An 18,256-nucleotide genomic window follows, 5' to 3' on the forward strand; every position below is an offset into this window, starting at 1 on the left:
ATTTTTTTTTCGTGTTGTGTCCTTTTTTCAATTATTTACGATTATTCTTTTATTATTATTATTATTATTATTATTATTATTATTATTATTATTATTATTATTATTATTATTATTATTATTATTATTATTATTATTATTATTATTATTATTATTATTATTATTATTATTATTATTATTATTATTATTATTATTATTATTATTATTAGTATATAGTTTCCTTTATTTTTGTTTTAAATTCTGTCAAAGACGAGAGCCTAATTTGAATACATAAAGAAAGAAAGAAAGAGAAAGAAGGTAAATAAAAAAGGAGAAGTGCGATAAAATGTTGACATGGTTTGATCATATGTTTTTTTTTATTTTTCAATTCCAATTGAAAATGTTCTTTTTCGTTCTCTTAATTATTTTTCTCTTTTGACGTACACGCGCGTATACATACATACAAATACTTATGTGCTTCGATAGTCGTCGATTTACATTGCCAACTTCATGCGTAGAAAAAATAATCGAATTGGACGATGATGATGTTGATGATGATGACTCGCTCTAATTCAATGACAAGTGTTTAACAAAAAGGTTTGTCGTTGGCGTTTAAATGAATGAACTAATGAAATATTTCAATAAATCGAGTAATTATGCGAATTTTATGTGCACAGTTACGTTTGTATAATATGTATATATATAATATGTATATAATATGTACACATATTTTATACATACATATATATCTGTTCGTACGTATATTTATATCAAATATGTATATGTTAGTTCTGTATAATGTATATTATACAAGAATATATTATATATGCATATCCTCATATGTGAATATGTGTTGTAATATATTTAAATATATACATAAATTATATATATATATATATATATATATATATATATATAATAGAATGATACAAATATAAGAGAAAGAAAGAGAAGATACAAAAACAATAAAGAAAACAAGACATATGTGTTATGCTTTACGTTATACTCGTACACTTGTTTAACAAATTGAACGAGCGATTAAAGAGCATGAAGTGAAAGCACGCGCGCGCGCACACAGACACGCATACATACAATCCAACATTTTCTTGTAGTTTTTTGTTATTGTTTTTTTTGGTTTTTTAAATTCATATTTTTTATTACTTTTTTTTTATTTGTATTCTTATTTGTATTTTTATTATTATTTTTAATTCTATTCTATTCTCAGTTCTATTAGTTTCTTTTTATTTTCCTTCCACTCGTTTAATATCGTTCTCTTTTTTTCTTTTGCAAAGTGATAAACGAGAATTGAAAGCGAAGAAGAAACAAAGCGAATTGTTTTACATATTTTTGCCGTTAAAGAATTACTGCCGATTATTATTATTATTAATATTATTTGTTATTATCTTTTTTTTTCCTAGCACGTGTTATACCATAAAAGTTACTCTTTTTTCACCATCAATCCTCAACTTTTTAACTATTTCGTACAAACAATTTATCGTTGTATACAATCATATGTATATTTTTTAATTAATTAATTAACTTGAATTGTATCCTTTAAAAAAAAAAAGAAAAATAATAAAGAAAAAAAACTATAAGGAAAAAGAGAGGGAGAGAAAGAAAAAGAGAAAGTATCGATAAAAATCGATTATCGAAAAGTAATGAATTTTATTAAACACAATGCTCGATTTATTTGTCGTAAATATGGTTGATCTTTATGTGAAGAATAGAATAATTATAAAAAAAAAGAAAAAAGGAATACAGAAAAGGGCGTTGGTAAGAAAAAAATGTGTGTTTAACATTTCTTTCTCACTTTTATATACAAACACACACATATACATACATAACCACCCCTACACCCACTCCACTCTATTTTTCATTCTTTCCCTCGATGTTTAATTAACTTTGAAAGGTTTTTTAAATAAAAAGTGTCTGAAGTATTTGGAGTGAGGAGAACAACAAAAAGTGAATTTATGAGATCGAGTATAACGAGTTTAAGGCCTCGAAGTGTTGCGAGCATCGTGCAGTTGCATAATTCATAAGGTCAAATGCGTCCGTCGTCTTCTTCGTCGTCGTCTTCGTCGTCGTCTTCGTCGTCGTCTTCGTCGTCGTCAAGACGTCATCGAGCTTCTGTTTCATGTCACCGATCTCGTCTCGCATGATTTCATAAACGAACACGACAACAGCATAGATAGAGTGAGATTAATAGATTAATAGATAAGATAAATTTGAAATAACTTACCTCTGAATAATTACACGTATATTATGAAAAATAAGGAAATAAAATAAAAAGAAAGCTCTATGTTAATAAAGATCGAAGAATTTTAAAAATAATAATATATATACATACAAAAGAAGAAATAAAATTGCAATATTGTGTTTTCAGATTTCTATGCAATAGCACAAAATGAGAAGAAAGATATTGTAATATTTAAACGTTTAATATTAAATAATTTAATATTACGTAAGTCTTCATCATTCTTTTTGTTCATTTTATTTCCTCGCACTATGGGAGCCAAAAAAAAAGAAGAAAAAACACATGAAATTTTTCTTTCTTATCGATTTATTCGACAACTTTCCTTCCGTTTCTCTCATTAAAATCATTTTTATTTGAATATTCGATCATTATCGCATCGGAGAAAAACTTCGAAGATAAGGGGTTGATTCATTTGGTTTCACCCCCCCCCCTCTTTTTTCCTATATAAAACCTATTTGTGTAGGGTGTCATATAAAAAAATGAAAATTTAATAAGAAATGAATCATCAACAACAACAACAACAATAATAAAAAAGTGGGAAGAATTAAAATTAAGAAAGTAAAATAAAATACGAAAAGGCAGGAGGTATACTACAAGTGAACTATCGTAACACATATACGCGATATATTTTATTATCAGAAAGATCAAGGTCATTACGTCAGACAAGGACATCAACGTAATTAGTGTGGTAATTAAGAGTTATAAGTATAATGACGTTTAATCTTTTCTTCTTTTTTCTTTTTTGTTTCTTTTTCATTCTTTTTTCTTTCTTCACTAGAAAAAAAATATATCTATAGAATTAAACGTATAAAAAAAGAAAGAGAGAGAGAGAGAGAGAGAGAGTAAGAAAGAAAATCGTATGTATGAAATATGACAATTAAGAACTGTAAATATATACACAAAAGTAGCTGTACGTACACGCATATTAGTGTGATACATCTATATATAAATATTATAATACTTACACACACAGCGATTTGTTTTAAATAATATTAGAAAATAAAATAAAGAAAAATAAAATGGGTCGGCTTAAGTAAATGAATGATGATGATGTTGATGATTATGAAAATTGTAATGATTATGATGATGATAATGATGATATGATTCTAATGATGATTATGATAGGATGAGGATGAGTAATGGAAAGAAATGATAAGAACAAAACCGTTTTACGAATAATGAATGCGCATGCGCGCCTGTCTTATGTAAAATCAGCCCTAATTATATAAAATAATTCATTAGAGATGAACTGAATAAAAATAAAAATCAAAATCGACATATTCTATATACGTATAACAGCACCAGGAATATTCGATGATACACATTATACAATATACATACTATTAAATAAGTATTAAATAATATCTATATAAGTGTACACACAAACACACATCCGTCTTTACATCTGTCGAAGTATGTATTTATGTATTATTATTATTCGATATATCTATATTAAAAAATGAACACAGAAAAAATAACCAATTCGAGATATTGATCGAATTACATTAATTGATCATCCGATATCACTTATACTATTATTACTACTACTATTATTATTACTACTATCGACATATTATTATTATTATTATTATTATTATTATTATTATTATTATTATCAATCGTTTGAAAACTTTGACAAAATTCGTTCTTGCTCAAAAAAAATATAGTTCATGATATTGTAGAGACGACAACAAAAAATTGATAAAAAAGAAAGAAGAAAAGAAAAAATCACGAGCGTCATTAATTAAATAAAAAAATGGCAAATATATTCTCCCATTGATTTATTTTTCAAATTATAATATTATCAAATATAAAAAACAAATGAATTTATTCACCGATCGATCATTAACACATCGTTTTGTAGTATTGTCTATTTCTAATCCTCATACCGACCAATATTTAGGGAAGGAAGGAAGAAAAGAAGAAAGGAAGAAAGGAAGCAAGAAAAACAGAAGAAAAAAAAATTCAAAATATAAAAATATATATACAAGGAAAGAAAAAAGAAATTTCGTGCCAAAATACATCGAGAAGAAAATATTAACGTCTCGTTATATTCTTATTACGTGATTGTAATAAAATAATTATAATAATATATATACGTATACATATATATATATATATATATAAATAAATATACAGTGAGTCACAGAAATATTCGTACCCTTACTGTCAATTTTTAAATCGATTCATTTGTTTCTTTTAATACAATATTTCCAAATTTTTATACACACATATTTACATTTTTAGATTATTAAACTTTGAAATTAATATAAATTTGATTGTAAAAGAACATTTTGTTATAATAGAATTATAATTTGATATAAATGATAAATGGTTTGACAAAATTATACTTAACCCTTTCGCTACTACGGGCTACTACAGTCTCTCTACATAAGATGAAACATATTTTACATACGATGAACGTATGCAGTTATAGCACATCAAATATCCCACTCTGAACTTGTAGTTTTAGTGTTTGGTTTCATTCTAACAAAAAACTGTCGATATCACCAACAAAATGCCTCAAAAATGAGTCTTGCCCGCTGAGGATAGGTCTCTCGCTTAACATGCAGTTTTGTTATTTTAGAAGTACCATTGCGGAAAACACGCCCATAACGAAAGGGTTAAGTGGTTACACCATCTTGGTGTTCAGAAACATATGTTTTTAAAAAAATTAATGTTTTTTTTTATCTAAGCTATTAAGTATATAAAATAATTTTTATTTTACATACATACATTCAGTAGTTTTACAAATAATTTAAAATAATAATAAATAAAAATATTTAAGAAATTTTAAAAATTAAAAAAAAATTAAAATAAAGGTATAAACTATTGTAGGAAAGGAAATAGTTAAGACGTGAAGTAGGGACATTTTTTTTTTAAATTTCTTTTGTAGAAATAACTGCTATTTGAATAAAAACTTATTTAAAACACAAAATTTTAAGTTTAAAAAATTTATAACTTAAAAACATAGGACCTAATCAGAAAAATCCTATACTTAATGTTATAAATAATATTATAAATAATATATGTTGTAAATTTTAACAACATCAGTTTAGCAGTTATTGAGATACCTTGTACACTAGTTTGAAAAAAGTAGTTTCGGGAAAACAAAAAAGATTTTATCTAAGTACGGCATCAGTATCCTAAAATCTAATATATTTTTAATTACCTTTACTGATTAAAAAGAACAATAAAAATTAAACAACAATATTTTTTGCTAATACTTTGAGTTCTTGTGAAGATCTGATAGCTACCTGCATTTCGGGTTAATTCTCTTGTAATTGCTGTAACTTCAAATATAATTTGAATTTTGAAACAATTAAATATTAAAAATATTCTTAAAAGTATAAACAATTTATCTAATCAAAAATAGAATCGATGTTTTAAAGACCTTCAGGTGGTGTAATCCCTTAATCGTCTAAAAAGTATTAAAAATTGCGAAGGAGGATCAGGTACTAATGAAAAAAATATTAATTACATTTTTATTATATTTTGTGTAGATGCAAATATTCTTTGCAAAACCAATTTTTTTGTATCATTCATGTAAAATTATACTTTGCTAACAATAAAAAGTTCTTCTTCCATTAAAATTCATATCAATTTGAAAATTGAATAATCCTAAAATAATTTTCTGTATAAACAATGTAAACAAATTTTAAAAGTTTGCATTTACAAACGAATTTAAATAATTACAAATTTTTTACAGGTGAAAGCGGGGAACAAAGAATGTTCTTGTGACTAACTGTGACATATATAAATGCATACATTAATCACACATACATATTATCCCTTTGCACTCGAGAAGTTTTTTTCATTCATATTACCAACAAAAGCAAGCGAAGCAATTTTTATAGAAACATCATATTCACATATAAGTAAATGAATATGAGTATTAGAAAAAAGTCATAGTTGTATGTTATTGCTTTTTTAATTGATTATAGATACAAATGTTATAAATTAGACTTCGGATTTTTATGCATGATAAATATATAAGAAGCATATGATACCTATGCACAAAGCAATATGCAAATATACAGAAAATATTTGTTTTGTTATGTATTAACAATATATTTTTTTCGATTTTTATATAATTATATTATAATTCGACTTACAATATATTATAAGCATCTTTTCTATATTTAATGGAGTTATTGACAACGTTTATCTGTAAAAATTAATTTATTTACAGAAAATAACTGTTCCACATCACAGGGAAGTAATCAGTGCATACTTGGATTTACTTCAATAACATTCTGTTACTTTTATCTACCCGTTCAATGAAATGATTACTCAACATTTTTAAGACTTTTATTAATATAGATAACCTTGTATGTTTTTCTTTAGTAAAACTAGCTTTCTTTCTCATTTTTTTTCCTCAATCACCAGCTATACTACTTAGACGATTAAAACAATCTACGTATCTTTATACTGAATAAATAGAATTAGATGTAAACATATTGTTTCTAAGTTTTCCATTCTATGTAGATTATGCACCCACGCGTGTATGATACATTAAAGTGAAAAAACAGATGATATATTAAAGTATTTAGCAAAGATATTCACCGTCAGCACGAAATATATATAAATAGAACAATTAACATATGCATTATGCTAAAAATGGCGACAACAAAAAATGTATTTTAAGCATTTTCTGATCATGATAAGTATTTGTGCCTTGGTCTTATTGCTTTATCTGTTTTTTATAAAAATAATATGTGCATTTACATAAACATCCGGAGTTTAGTTATAATTCATATATTTAATGATTAAATTTTACATTTTGTTATGCTCCAAGTGTAATATTTCTCGAAGCAATCGTCAATATTTAATCTTGGCTTTTTTATACCAGGTATCGCAAAAATAAGCGAGAAGTAACAGTTATTTTGTTTACCATTACATAAAAAAGACCTTCCTGAATAGATTTCATTTGTAATTTATTAACAGAATAAATGAAATTAATTACAATTTATTTATGTCCTTATGTTATGAACTGAAAATGATTTGCATTGGCTTCATAACTCGAATTTACTCGCTAACAATGAGTAAAATAGCATTTGATTTGTTTTCATATACTCCAGTACATAGGGTTATAAATATATATCACATACATTTTATAAATAAATATATTTATGCCCGTGATATCGAATAAAGAGACTGGAATTTAAAAACAGAACAAATACAAAGAAAATATTGTTTTTTCAACAGTACCGTCCCAGAAATTTTCATAATAAGAAAATAATTGAGAAAAATGATTTAAAAAAAAAGAAAAATAGAAGGAAAAAGAGGAAGATTCTAAAAAAATAAAGATCATTCTAATTTATTTTTTTCTTTAAACTATAAGAAGAATTTTTCAAAGGTATGAGGGGGTTGGATGGGGGTTGGTGGGGCGCTTATAAAAAGTATATCGAAAGGAACTTTTATTATAACAATATGAAAAATTATAACATGCATGAAAGTATAGTAATTTTTACTTTATCGTCTTCGTCGTCTTCCTTGTCATCGTCGTCGTTGTCGTCATCCTCGTCGTAATTGTTTAACATTGAATGTGTCTCTCGGTGATGCCAGATCATTTTTTAAACAAAATCCATTTATTTTATACGAGCGAAATCAAATAATTATTGTAAACGCGCGATCTTCTTTCTATTGTATTCTATCAAAGGGAGGAAGAAGAGGAAGAAGAAAAAATAGGAGGACAAGAGGAATGATTTTTGCAAATAAAAAGATAAAAAATGAATTTAAAAAGAACATACAATAACAACAAAATAATAAACAAAAAATGTTTATAGAGAGAGATTAAAAGACGATCGAAAACTAATAAAATGACGTTTACACACGCATATATGTATATGTAAACTTGTACAACTTCGACTCATAAATAAATATAATACAATATACACATAAACATACGTTGCGCTTATGTGCAACATATATAAGTGCATACCTGCATGCATAAACGCATTGGACTTGACACATTGTACAAAAATCTTTTTCTCGGTTGTTTACAGGATTTACATAAGTCCATTCACTTAAGATTTGCTAGAAAATAAATAAAAGCGATTATAAAAAGAGAAATAATATAAAAAATAACGAAATAAAAAAATAATAATAAAAATCACGATAACTGCAAACGCGGTAGGAGAATAAAAAAAGAAAAAGAATTTCCGATCTGGCATCACCAACGACGGAACAAGGCAGAGACAAAAAGAAAACAAAAAGGAAGAAGAGTTAAATATGTAATTAAATTAATTAATTAATTAATAAAAAGTGCACAGGGTCGTTCCGGAATAATAAATATGCTATTCGCGATTTACTCGATAATATGACTATTTTTTATCATAGTGAATTTCATTTTATACTTTGAACTTACGTGCTCAAATAATAAAATATTACTATAATTGAAATTATATTTAAATGAAATTTAAACAATAAAAATCATAATAAAAGTAGAAAAAAATCGAATTTTTAACGAGCACGTTCAGGAAGTTGTTGGATGTGTGTGTATTCATATACGATAGAAAATTGTCGACCATTAAGTAGTACTAATTTTTTGTTCTTTATTTTACACATACACACAAACACACAAGTATATTGATTTTGATTTTCTCTTTTATTACTTTTTTTTTATTTTGCTTTGTGGTTCCTTATATTAATCGAGTTGTTAAAAATAATTTATCGGCGTGAGGAAAAGTTCAAAGTTCGATCATATATACGCGTATACTGGCACGTAATTTACACATATACACATACACACACACACAAATATTACATATATGAAAATAAATAATTTAATAAGACGCGCGGAGTATCACAAAATTCTTTAACATACATATAGAAATATATTATATACATATATAAATAAATAAATAGATTATTACAAATAATGAAAGACAAATGTACGTGTGTTGCATAATTAAGATACGATGCACTTAAATAATACAATTACATGAAATATTATACGAACACATACCATCACATACATAAACTTATTTGCTTACATACATGAACACAATTAACACCGACGCACGCATATTGCACGAATGCGATCATATTGACTACTACTACCACATTACTACTATTATAGTATTCTATTACTATACTATTATATTACTATTACTACTACTACTACTACTACTACTACTACTACTACTACTACTACTACTACTACTACTACTACTACTACTACTACTACTACTACTACTACTACTACTACTACTACTCTACTACTACTCTACTACTACTACTACTCTACTACTACTCTACTACTACTACTACTACTACTACTACTTACTACTACTTACTATTTACTACTACTTACTATTTACTACTACTTACTATTTACTACTACTTACTATTTACTACTGTTAATTATTTATTAATAGATTTACTGCTACGTAATTACGATAGTTAATATTAAAAGTTAATATTATTCGTTAGTATATTAAGGTGATGATTAATTAAAAAATAAATATATATATGAAAATGGCTCGCGCGTATGTTGCATGTGTGCAATCGAAATAAAAGATAGAGTGCGTGTGGATATGCATGTAAGAGGGAGAGGAAGACATATTTACTATTTTCAGCGCGATATTAACAAATACACAGATGATGATGATGATGATGATGATGATGAGTATGATGATGAGTATTATAATGATGATGATGATGACTATAATAATTATAATGATAATGATAGACGCTAAGACCTGGTTTATTTCTTTTAATTATTTCTCTGACTTGCCTATGGATATATATAAATATATATATATTCCCACATATAAAAATGTTATAAGGATATCTATAAAAATTGAAAATAAAATATCATGTAAACACCGAGAATATACTGTCGTGTATTGTTTACTATTAATCCCATTTCTTGTTAAATACAATCGTAAGATCTTGAAACGAACGGATTTTTGTGTTAAATAATAATCATCGATTAAATTTTCTAATATAACAGTTACGAATAATTCAGTTATTTATTTATACAAAAAAAAATTATGGAATAAATAAGTAAAAAAACTAGAAAATAGAAAAGTAATTTGAAATGCGTGAAAGGAAGAAGAATTTTTTGCTACGTACAAATTGTCGATAAAATTGAATAAATTAACGGCAATAGATAATTAAATTTAACCCTTTGAGTGCGAGAACGCGCCTAATAATTGCAATCGCTGAAGATATTATGATTTTATTGCTAATGCAAACTACTTCGATAAAAATAAACGAAAAAAAAGAAATTTTTAGCCAAGGGGGAAGGTAACAAAAAAGAGGTGAGCGCATATATGCGTCTTAAGTTCATGTGGATTGTTTTCCTTGGACGCATATATGCGCCCATACCATTCAAAAGTTCAATTACTTATTGAAAAAGTATGGTAATTTAATGAACTATAAGAAAGTTGTTATTAAAAGAAAAAAGTAAAAAATAAAGAAACTAAGAAAGTGTTGGGATGATGACGGAAATGCAATTGGCAATGCAATTAAAACGCAATGCAGCTCACAATCAGTGCAGCGCAGCACAACGCAAGGATCGAAACTAAAACGCTTTTGCGTTTGCGCAAGCTCACAAAGGGAAAAGCTGTCGCTTGTTAGGAACTAACATAAGTATTTTATGTTGCGACAGTTGAACGAGGTGAATTCTTTTTCGGCCGTCGCGGTCAGTTAATCCACGGAATGCGTTCGAGCGCGTTTCTTACTGCGGCCACCACCGGCTGCGGAATCGAGCTCGTAAAATTTGCTTTTCACGCGAACTTTTATACACTCTTGCACATTTATATATATATATATATATATATATATATATATATATATATATATATATATATATGTATATACATATTTAAATACATTACAGTAGCATGAGTAAGTAAATAAGGAACATATATTAACATAAAATGAATATCAATTGAATATCAGTCGAACGTTTTCAATAAGTCCGATAATTTTGATGGAAAAATGAGAAACAAAGTAAACTGCAAAAAGCTTCACACTTTCTATGCATGAATATGAATATAAATGTATATATTTAAAAGGAACACAAGAAAAATGTCTTTTTTTACGGATACAAAAAAAAATAAAAGACCTATTATTCTTTAACATTTATTTTTACTTATATTTTATTTACAACTTTTATCGGTATCGTTATGCAAATTTCTATAATGCTTACTTGTACAAATAAATATATATATACTATATAAGTCTTATTAAACGTTTGTAAATATAGCTTTTAAAATCTTAAACCTTTTTGTACAAAAGTGAATAATAATAAATAATAATATATAGCTTTTTAAAAAATATAAAAGTATATATATATTTTTTTTAAACACACAATTTATTTTTACTATTCATTATAAATTAAAAATAAATTGAAATCAGCAATAAAAATTATTTTGTTGAAAGCAATACATACACACAAATACATATGCGTACATAAATATATTATGTTTTTTTTTTAAAGGTATAAACGTCTAAAATTTATAATTATTAATGATGATATCAATCATTTTTATAATCTCTGATTTTCTTTCATCCTTTTTTCATTAAGGGGTAACTTCGAATGATTCTCTAACATAAAGTAGAAAAGTGAAAGTATACACACATGTGTGTACATATACTTAGAGTTAGTTGCACCTCTCTCGTCGTAGGCCATCCATTTAGAAAGGGAAATAAACGGAAGAGACGGAAAAAGTTTATTCGTTGTTGGATTCGTCCGTGTGCCAGCAAATCCTAGAGTCCCATCAGTCAGGATCAAAGTTAATAGAGCTTACGTCGAATTAAAATACTTGCCGAGAGCGTTTTAAACGCGCCTCTTACACAATTTTTCGTTTCTACACTTACGTAATATATTCTACGTGAAGTATCTATGTATCTATCTACTTATGCACATATATGCGTGTAGTACATACACACGCATATATATAGACGTTACTAAGTATTCGTAAAGTAAGTACGAATACTTAAATGTTAAACTTCGCTTTCTACGCGAACAAGAAATTCTTTAACGTGGAGAAAGAGTCTCGAAGGATTTCTTCGAAGGATTGCGAGAAATTTTGATCATCGCTCGTTGTACGTCTGTTCAAATAAATAATACTTAACGTATACACACACACACACACATACACATAAATAAATAATTAAGCATACGTGTTTATACGTCGGTACAGTTGCATACTTAATAATAAACATAATTGGCCAGAAATTCTTAATTGATATTGGGTACCGAAGAATAAGACAAAGAAAATTAGTGACGTAAAAATAAAAGGAAAATAAAAGAGAAAGAGAGCTAATTCGCAAATAAGATTGTTGATAGAGTTACGACGCAAGTGGAATGGAATCGAAGCCAAGGGTGTGGAGGACAAGGCGGATACAATGCCAATCCCATTGCAATTATTATTGCATCACTGTATGCAAAATCCGCATAGTGCATATAAACGCATATGCACTGTGTATGTAAGTATATATAATACATGTGTATACAGTTTGAAAGCACACGGTCTTTGAACTTCCTCTTGAATGAAAGTTGACCTTCCGTTACTCGTTTAATTCGTTTAATAAATTGTCATTTCCTCGTTCATTTATTTATGTCTCTATTTTTTTCTTTTTTTAACTTTTTTCCAATCAATACTAAGAATATCCCAAAAAAGCTAAGATATAATCATCGATACTTTGGTATATTTAATTTGAGAGTAATCGAAACAATTTTTCGCTATGAATTTTATAATTTTAATTGATATTTCAAATGTTTGTTGTGCCGTATAATAAAAATTAGTAAAAAAAAAGGAATTAAAAAATAATCGAAATTAAAGGAAAAGTTTAAGAATAGAAAGAAGTTCATGGAAAGATAGAAAATAAAATAAAAATCTAAAGGAAAGGTTTGAATTCTCTTCCACTGTGAAGGACCTTTAGCATAGTTTAAACAAGATGCTGTAGTCGAAAGATTCGTTAAGTTAGTTTGTCAGGTGGAATCGTGTGAGATCCGGGATTCCTGGAAATGACCAGTTCCTTTAGTTTCTTCCTCTTCTTCTTCTTCTTCTTCTTCTTCTTCTTCTTCTTCTTCTTCTTCTTCTTCTTCTTCTTCTTCTTCTACCACGATTGGTCATAAACGTTTCTCGAGGTGACTTGAGTTGAGACACAGCTAGGAGCCAACCGAAAGGACCTGCGTTTCTCCTTCTTTTTCTTTATCTTTCTCTTTCTTCTCGAGGACTGGTTTAGCAAGGTAACCGTACCAACCAACGCGAACGATGATAAAGCCGATGCAAATCTACTGGAACCTTCCACCCTTTTCTACAACTTTTCTCTGAGGAATATCCTGCGTCGTAGATGGAACCCGTTTCTTTCATCTTTTAATTGAAACGTATATGTGTATGTACGTGTACGTACGTATGTACGTTTTATTTTTATAATATTAAAGCTCATTTTTACGTTAAACATAAACATCAGAAAATATATAACATTTAACGAGTATAGAAGTTATTAAATAATATTATGAAAATATTGACCAAAAAAATCTAAAATAATAATAATAGTAATAAATTTAACGAACAAAGTAACTTCTTCGATATCGACTTTGAGGAGAAAACTAGTTGCTTCCTGGTTGCGATACATCCGCGATATTTCTCCTTCACCTCTTGCAAAACATTGCCCGAGTAAAACATTACCAACGCACCTGTTAGTAGTTGTGTATTAGTTAATTAACCAATATACAATTATTTCGTTTTGATTTATACACTGTGATGTATAATTTGCTAATAATCTCTGATTAGGAGAAATTAAAAAAAAAAAAATGATAGAAGAACAAATATTGAAAACATCTATATAAAGAGTGAGATATCGATAATATAGATAAACGAAGATGGAGGTGGCTGGAATATATACACACACGCTCGAGTGTGTATATATATGCGTGTGTCTGTGAGTGTATAAACTTACATGTGTAAGAAAAAGAGAGAGAGAGAAAGAGAGAGACGCCTCGAGCCACGTAACAGCCTACATTTTATTTTGCTGCACTTTTACTCCGGTGCACACGGGGCGGCCTTGTTGCGGCCTGAATACCTCGTCGATCCGCACCGTGTCCGCCGTGACCGCCGTCCTATCGTACTTTTCTCTCTCTCTCCTTCTCTTTATATTTTTCTCTTTTTCTTTCCTTCTTATATATTAGCAACCGAGCGGGGACCCTTTCTATCGTTGAGACCGCCTTTTGCGATTTTAGTACTCACTTTTAATGCCGACTACTAGAATCTACTATTCTTCTCTTCCGCTAGCATCTTGTATTTTTAATTTCGTCTTTTACCTCCAACACTTTCTTCTTTTATTTTTTATAAGACAAATTTATTTTTATATAATATACCGCACAACCAGAGGAGCTGTGCTATCCAAATAATTCGTGCCGATGAATATTTTTGTTATCAAATCGGCAAGAACTTACTGGACAATTTCGTGTAAAAGTTGTTGCTGATTTTATATATATATATATATTATTATATTATTTATTGTTCGTAGATACGGATAGAGATACGATATATTTTTATTTATTTAATTTTAACTTTATTATTTTATTCAAAAACATTCACGCGTAGATAATATTTATTATCGTTTTGTTTGTAATAATTTGTTCGTAAAGTCTAATTATTTTATAAATATTTAAAAATAATACATTTTTCTGTAATTCTGGATAGAGAGAAAGAAATATATATAGAAAAAAATTGTAAATTATGTTTGCAGGTATCGTAGAAATCTGTAACAAGTAAATATAAACGTTGAAAGAAAGAATGATCGTTGTTTCTTTTCATTGTCAAAGAGATTTATCGGCCTCACACGTACGTAACAGCGAAAAGAGGTATCCTTCCTCTCGATCTTCCGCTCGACCTCATCCAAGGAAATCAGATCGTACGCGCGCGCGCAAAAACCTTCTTTCGCCTTGATCGACTGAGACTGGTCACTTTCATCGTTCGAATTCTCCCGCGCAATTTTTATTTATGCTCGATTTAACCAAAGAAGAAAAAAAAAGATAAAATATTCGATGGTCGAGCAAAAAAATTTTACGACCAATTAAAAAAAAAAAAACAGGATTATCCTTGTAAACGCGCGCGCGCATATGTGTGCATGTGTGTGTATTTGATAAAGGTGTTTGCATTGGAACAAATATTACATCAGCATCAACCGGATATCCTGGAACAGATGACGGATATCGGCCATGACACACAAAAGTATTAATCGGTCGATCAATAATTTATCAACTTTTATAACATCTTAATTAATACCTTTCATCGTACTTTATTATTACGTTTGTTATAATATTTATTTATTACTATTCAACAATTGACCACATTTTCTCTTTTTTTCTCAATATAATTTTGATTACTTTGTCATTTTTAATATGAATAATACATAAGTGAGTACCACTTTAGTCAACGTGCATGCATAATTTCTCACTACTTTAGTCAAATGTAGTAGTCATAGGACAATACTTTCTCTAAACGAACAAAACCTCTCACGTTTTATTCCGCGTTATGTTATTTACCTGTTGTCTACGTTTCACGCCTGTAAATTCGTCCGTTTTACATTTAATCTTATTATGTCAGACTCGCATATACGTGAACGAGTATGTTGTAAATATATTTAAATCGGTAAATATATCCAAGAAAAGAGGGACAATTCTTTGTCAGATTGGTTGCAACACTCATGAACATAAATATACTCTTTCGATAGACTATCGATAATAAAATACACCTTGGCTTCAATCTTGATCAGTAAAAATATAGTTTAAAACCTTTTGATAATTCCTGATAAAACCTTACATAATAATTTATATCATCGTGTTATCGTGATTACAAAGGATATCGTTTAGATAAAACCTGTTTTAATATGTATTGTGTGTAATAAAGTACAGATACATATACACTTTTGATAAGTAATTGAAAACCTCTATAATTTTGCAACACCATTTAGGACAGATTTTTCTCACACACATACCTGCAAATATTTATTATTTATTATTTATACAAATTTAATCGTTCCATATTTCACGATAGATTCAATATGGCGACTGATACCACAATTTTAACACTAACAATAAAATGTAACGCGAGTAATCAAATGATCGATGTTATTTTCGATATTTTTATTTTCAATTTATTGCATTCGATGGTATGAATGAAAGAACATTAAATATATTTAAATATAATATCGAATTTATAAATATATATATATATATATGAAAAAGGAGAGAAAAAAAGGGTAAGTTAGAATGAGATGAGTATTCGTCGATTTACAATAGTACGGAAATACCCAAAGTAAATATTCAATATCCGTTCAGGTTTGCTCGTAGTATATTCACTGCGTAGAATACGAATCAGTTTATCGGACATAGAAACTGCTGTTGCATATTTCTCCACGAATCTTATTGCATCCTGCTGAAGATAAGGACTATAGCTGATGGCGTTCAGGACGAGATCGAGACGATCGATAATAAATTTCAAAGAAATGTCCCTACGCATTTATATATAGATATACGAATAGCCACTTGCTTGAACTTGCTTACTAGTTTCCCTAAGTCGTCTGAACGAAGGACAACTTCACACTAGTGTGTATAAGAAAAAGAAAGAAAGAAAAAAGAGAAAGGCAACTATATATATATGTTTATATATTATTAGATATTTTGATTTTTTCCATTCGAAATGGCAGAGGTTCTCAATTATTTATCGAAAGTAATATCCTCAATTTTGGAAATTCGCAAGATGATCGTTAAGCGCCATTGTTAAAAATAGGAATAATTAATATCGTTTTCATGAAATTATGTTGTTTATATATAAATATATAAAAATAGAAAGAAAAGATGCGTATGGTAGAAAAGGTAGAAAAAGAGAGAGAAGTGATGGATATAAAAAAAGGATAGAAAATATTCAGAAGAGGAATTTCTTGTTTCCTTCTTTCTCTTTCTATCATTCGTCGTGTCGTCTTCGCATAATCATTAAAGATAGAAAGAGAGAGAAAGGGTGGAGGAAAACCGAGACGATGTAACCTGTTGCCGCGGGGGAGCACTTTATATCCATCCACCTCGTAAACCGTAATGGTTAAGTGGCATGTAGATACGATCGGGCACGAGTTGAAAAGAGAAAGAAAGACAAAAAGAGAGACAAAAAGAAGAAAAAGAGAGAGATTAACGTTCTATACAGTGCGACGAACGCGAGCACCCATATAAAAGGGCTTCACAGGAATTATGCTCGTTGAAGGTATAGTGTTATTACATATGTGAGTCGTACATTAAAACCGTATTACGTCGTCGTTGTCGTCGTGTGTGTTTGCGTGTTTCGTACGATTGCTTCGACTGGTTGTAAACATCGCAGGGGTATCGTAAATTAAAACCTCTGAACGAGCGGCCATTTTCTTTCTTTTGAACCCTTACTTTTTCCATAAGTAAAAGTTGTTAACGTTAACAACCTTCAACAACGTTAAACTCATCAATAAAATTATATTTTACGAATTAACAAAACGATCTTCGAAGAATTACAATTGAATAAACGTGTCGAAAAGATGATTACATTTTTTAGATACACTTTGACTATTTTGTATTTTTCGCACGAAATCACAGAGGTTTTCAATTCCTTACCAAAATATTCACAATTTTTGGAATATCGTAAAATCATTGTTAAAGATCATTAGTCTAAATATCTAGTAATAATTAACGTCGTTTTTATTAGATCATGTTGATTAAATTATCAGGAAATAAATTAATAAACTGTGAAGTAAAAACGATGTCAATTGTTACCATATTCTATAATATCATGATGTCGTTAAAAAAGCATCGATTATTTTCCGTTATTGTAAACGAAATTAAAGTTATTATGAATTATAGACTATATATTTACAATACATAAATATAAAAAAAAATGTATATAAAAGATAAAGAAAGTTTCATGATGAAATTTGATTTTGATCCTTTCTTATCATTCGATCTCATTCAACGGCGACCCAAATTAATCAATAAATCATAAGTTAACCCTAAAACGATATAATAAAATCCGAAGTTGT

The 18,256-nt window shown here is 28.2% G+C and overlaps 1 long non-coding RNA gene across 1 annotated transcript; it reads right to left on the reverse strand.

Annotated features, from left to right (window-relative positions):
* Positions 1-1,153: 1,153 nt before the first annotated feature.
* LOC149033026 (uncharacterized) lies at positions 1,154-10,993 on the reverse strand. Its single transcript, XR_016176103.1, has 2 exons — positions 9,494-10,993; positions 1,154-9,400 (listed from the first exon to the last, which is right to left on the reverse strand). It is a non-coding gene; the product is annotated as an uncharacterized LOC149033026 (long non-coding RNA).
* Positions 10,994-18,256: the final 7,263 nt, after the last annotated feature.

This window comes from Polistes dominula, unplaced genomic scaffold, assembly GCF_049000335.1.
Source record: "Polistes dominula isolate Pdom_NZ unplaced genomic scaffold, Pdom_raw_medaka contig_31, whole genome shotgun sequence".
NCBI lineage: Eukaryota > Metazoa > Arthropoda > Insecta > Hymenoptera > Vespidae > Polistes > Polistes dominula.